This window comes from Chiloscyllium plagiosum, chromosome 5 (assembly GCF_004010195.1).
Source record: "Chiloscyllium plagiosum isolate BGI_BamShark_2017 chromosome 5, ASM401019v2, whole genome shotgun sequence".
In the NCBI taxonomy this organism is placed as follows: domain Eukaryota; kingdom Metazoa; phylum Chordata; class Chondrichthyes; order Orectolobiformes; family Hemiscylliidae; genus Chiloscyllium; species Chiloscyllium plagiosum.
In genome coordinates, this window is record NC_057714.1 from 83,413,429 (window position 1) to 83,419,084 (window position 5,656).

The window sequence follows — 5,656 nt, forward strand, 5'->3', positions numbered from 1 at the left end:
ATGGGGTGTGTTGGAGGCGGGGGAAGGGGTCGTCAGAGGGTGGGCGGGAGTCTTGGTTAAAGAAGTAGGCACGGAGGCGAAGGCGGCGGAAGAATTGTTCGATGTCACGCCGCGTGTTGAATTCATTAATCCGGGAGCGTAGGGGAATGAAGGTGAGGCCCCTGATGCAATGAGAACAATGAGTCCTTGTACAACAGACACTGAAAGTAAGCAATGCAGGAGCAGCAGGCGGTGAAGAAGACTGAGGGTATGTTGGCCTTCACAGGAAGAGGATTCAAGTACAGGAGCAAGGCTACCTTGTTGCAACTGTATAGGGCTGTGGTGAGACACACAAGAGTTCTCCTTATCTAAGGAATGATGTTTTGGCTATTGAGAAGTGCAACAAAGGTTTATCAGACTGATTCCTGATGCAAGGCATGAAGGAAGACTGGATTGATTAGGAATATATTCTCTGGAGTTTAGAAGAATGTGGGGGAATCTCACAAAAGCCAATAAGATTCTAAGAGAACTAGCCAGAATAAGCAGAAAGAGAATGTTCCTGCTGACTTGAGAGTCCAAAACATGGGGTCACAGTTTAAGGATGCTGGGTAAGCCACTTAGGACTGAGATGAAGACAAATTTCTTCACCCAGAAAGTGGTAAACTTATGGAATTATTCTCCACTGAAAGTTAACACCTGATGAAGGAGCAGCGCTCCAAAAACTAGTACTTCCAAATAAACCTGTTGGACTATAACCTGGTGTTGTGTGATTTTTAACTTTGTACACCCCAGTCCAACACCGGCACCTCCAAATCATGACATCTCCACAGGAAGCAAAACACTGATTGTTTTCAAAAAGGAGTTAACTATAGTTCTCACAGCTAAAGATATCAAAGGGTATGAGGAGAAAGTGAAAACAGGATACAGGTAGCTCTTCCATAATGTGATGGTTGTGTGCTTGTGCAACCTTGCATTATAGAAAAATCACACTTCAGAAACAGCACTTAAACTGTTAGTAATGTAATCATGTTAAAGCTGACACATTTTGAAAGTCCACACTTTATAAACAGCGTCCCCAATTTGTCAATTGCATGACAGTGAATTTGTGTTAATGAAACGCGCATTATAGCAGAATGACATGTGTTGAGTTGAATGATCAGCGATGATCATAATGAAAGCTGAAACAGACTCAAAGGTAGGAATAGCCTTCTCCTGCTCCTGTTTTCTGTGATTCTATGTTTGACTTCAGAGTCAAGGTGAGTGTGACACCCTTGTCTATATTCAATCATTTTTGGAAGTTTTACATTCTGACATTGTAGTGAAGCCATTCTATATGGTATTGATCACATTTCATAACTGTTTGGTTTATTAGTTTCGCCAGTGACAGAAAGGTGGAAACAAAATCTTGCAGCATTTTTATACAAAAAGCCTGGGTATACTGCTGGTCTCCTGGCACATCTGACAAGAAACTGCACAGAAACAACATAAATAAACAGACTACATTTGTCTATTTATCTTCTCATTTTTCAGTGTCATTGAAGGACCCCAGTATGTAATTTATTGCCAGTGAGCAGGAATGCTCAATAATCCCTGTGGGCACTAACAAAGGTTTAATTAACATTTAGTCGACTCAGGATTAGCAGGAGTGGAGCCCTATTACACCTCTCCCACACACACCACTGGAATCCCTAAACAAATACTTTTGAAAAGAGTTCACACAGTAGACTGGATTTTAACAATGTATACAGAATTTATCCTGCTGGGAACATTTGCCAGGATCTAGAGGTCACCAGGCCCATAATTACATTTTCACTGGGAATCATCATCACTGCTCCATGAAAATTTGTCTGATTTCCTAACTATGTGCCCCATCAACATGGTTTTTCTCTGATGTAAGAGAAGGAAATTAACAGGGTGACTGGCCAACTATTTCCTGTGTCTCAGGCCACCATTGTATTTACCAGTAGGTGGCTCTACAACTCCAAGACCAGGGATACTGTACTGAGATTCTGGCTGTTTACTGTATTTTCTGATATGTCTAAAGTTATTTGCATTGGGACACCTGAGTGTAACAGATATCGCTTCACAATGAGAGACATCTCCATTATCAGCATTTAATATATTTCTTTTTTTAAATTTTCTTTTCAAACGTGGATAAATCCCCAGGATCTGATCAGGTGTACCCGAGAACTCTGTGGGAAGCTAGAGAAGTGATTGCTGAGCCTCTTGCTAAGATATTTGTATCATCGATAGTCACAGGTGAGGTGCCAGAAGACTGGAGGTTGGCAAACACGGTGCCACTGTTTAAGAAGGGCGGTAAAGACAAGCCAGGGAACTATAGACCGGTGAGCCTGACCTCAGTGGTGGGCAAGTTGTTGGACGGAATCCTGAGGGATAGGATGTACATGTATTTGGAAAGGCAAGGACTGATTAGGGATAGTCAACATGGCTTTATGCATGGGAAATGGTTTTTCAGACTGGAGGCCTGTGACCAGTGGAGTGCCACAAGGATCGGTGCTGGGCCCTTTACTTTTTGTCATTTACATGAATGATTTGGATGCGAGCATAAGAGGTACAGTTAGTAAGTTTGCAGATGACACCAAAATTGGAGGTGTAGTGGACAGTGAAGAGGGTTACCTCAGATTACAACAGGATCTAGACCAGATGGGCCAATGGGCTGAGAAGTGACAGATGGAGTTTAATTCAAATAGCTGTGAGGTGCTGCATTTTGGGAAAGCAAATCTTAGCAGGACTTATACACTTAATGGTAAGGTCCTAGGGAGTGTTGCTGAACAAAGAGAGCATGGAGAGCAGGTTCATAGCTCCTTGAAAGTGGAGTTGCAGGTAGATAGGATAGTGAAGAAGGCGTTTGGTATGCTTTCCTTTATTGGTCAGAGTATTGAGTACAGGAGTTGGGAGGTCATGTTGCGGCTGTACAGGACATTGGTTAGGCCACTGTTGGAATATTACGTGCAATTCTGGTCTCCTTCCTATCGGAAAGATGTTGTGAAACTTGAAAGGGTTCAGAAAAGATTTACAACGATATTGCCAGGGTTGGAGGATCTGAGCTACAGGGAGAGGCTGAACAGGCTGGGTCTGTTTTCCCTGGAGCGTCGGAGGCTGAGCGGTGACCTTATAGAGGTTTACAAAAATTACGAGGGGCATAGATAGGATAAATAGACAAAGACTTTTCCCTGGGGTCGGGGAGTCCAGAACTAGACGGTATAGTTTTAGAGTAAGATGGGAAAGATATAAAAGAGACCTAAGGGGCAACCTTTTCACGCAGAGGGTGGAACGTGTATGGAATGAGCAGCCAGAGGAAGTGGTGGAGGCTGGTACAATTGCAACATTTAAGAGGCATCTGGATGGGTATATGAATAGGAAGGGTTTGGAGGGATATGGGCCAGGTGCTGGCAGGTGGGACTAGATTGGGTTGGGATATCTGGCCGGCATGGACGGGTTGGACCGAAGATGCTGTACATCTCCATGACTCTAAATGAATTCATTGTATAGACAGACGTGGATGTTGAAGGCTTTGGCAACTTCTACTGCCCAAATAATACCACCCTAATTGCCCATGACTGAAAGGCTTGTTAGGTGATTTGGACAATTAAGGGTGTGGAGTGACAGAGGCCAGGGCAGGTAAGGAAATCCTTCACTAAAGGCCATTAGTGAACGAGGTAGGATTTTACAACAATCACCACATGGTCACCATTGGAGTAGCTTTTTAAGTACTGAATGTTGTTAAATTTATTTTCATCACCGGCAATGGTAGAATTTGAACCAAGGTTCACAGGACTTTAGTCTGGGATACTTTATTGCTAGTCCAATGACACAACTGCTACAATATCACCTACTCCCCACAGCCACTCCTCAACACCACAGAGATCAGTGTGGGAGCAGTCACAGGCGAGAAGTGTGACATTCTCCAAAAAGGGAATCTAGACAAAAGACTGTGGTTCAAAACCTATTTCTCTCATTATGAAATTTGCAAGCTTAGGATCTCAGACAAGGGGTAAAGGGTTCTTATAGAGTCATACTGCATAGAAAAAGGCCCACCATGAATATGCTGGCCAATAAACACCAAACTAAACTAATCTAATTTACTTGAATTAGCCATACAGGAGCTCAGTCAAATGATCATGTAACACTGCATGAATGTAGGTCATAGACTCTTTTATAATCTGCACTGGGTGTTTGACTCATCCTCCAGTTAGGAGGTTAGGTATCAGTCAATTCCCAGGTGTACCATCGGCTTTTGCTCTTGCTCATTCAAACATTCTAATCCATCGACTGTTCCCCTCTTCAATTCTTTGGATCAGAGTAATCTGTGCAGGTACCTTCCAACCTTCCAGTGGTTGTCACGGCTACTCTGTTTAAGGTGACCTGGCCCATCAAGTTTCTCTTTTATTTATCTTACCTAATTCCAACTTTTAACTATAGTTTTTTAACTACGAAAATTGCAATTATTATCATTCACATCATTATCACCATCTCTCCCCAACTCCTCAAAATCCGAATGCCACAGTTGAGACAATTTGCCTGGAAGTCTGTCTGGTCAGTCCAATTTGACTAACTTGAATTTCATTCTAGATTAGAGTGGTGCTGGAAAAGCACATTAGTTTAGGCAGCATCCGAGGAGCAGGAAAATCGACGTTTCGGGCAAAAGCCCTTCATCAGGAATCGTTCATTCCTGATGAAGGGCTTTTGCCCGAAACGTTGATTTTCCTGCTCCTCGGATGCTGCCTGAACTGTTGTGCTTTTCCAGCACCACTCTAATCTAGAATCTGGTTTCCAGCATCTGCAGTCCTTGTTTTTAGAGGTAAAAACAATGACTGCAGATGCTGGAAACCAGATTCTGGATCAGTGGTGCTGGAAGAGCACAGCAATTCAGGCAGCATCCGAGGACAGGCAAAATCGACGTTTCGGGCAAAAGCCTTTATTCCTGATGAAGGGCTTTTGCCCGAAACGTCGATTTTGCCTGTCCTCGGATGCTGCCTGAATTGCTGTGCTCTTCCAGCACCACTGATCCAGAGTCCTTGTTTTTACCTCACTTGAATTTCATACCAATTCAAAACCAATGTTTTCACCATTCCTGGAAAACTGTACTGTTCTTTTCAGTATTCCATGTAGTCTGGGTGTGTCTGCACCACATAGAGTCACAGAGATGCAGAGCACAGAAATAGACCCTTCGGTCCAACTAGATATCCTGACCTAATCTAGTCCCATTTGCCAGCACTTGGCCCATATCCCTCTAAACCCCACCTATTCACATACTCATCCAGATGCCTTTTAAGTGTTGCAATTGTACCAGCCTCCACCACTTCCTCTGGCAGCTTATTCCATATACGCACCACCCTCTGCATGAAAATGTTGCCCCTTAGGTCCCTTTTATATCTTTCCCCTCTCTCACCCTAAATCTATGCCCTCTAGTTCTGGACACCCCACCCCAGGGAAATGACTTTGTCTATTTCCTCTATCCATGCCCCTCATGATTTTATAAACCTTTATAAGATCACCCCTCAGCCTCCAGGAAAAACAGCCCCAACCTATTCAGCCTCTCCCTACAGTTCAAATTCTCCAACCTGGGAACATCCTTGTAGATCTTTTCTGAACCCTTTCAAGTTTCACAACGTCCTTCCAATAGGAAGGAAACCAGAATAGCATGTAATATTCC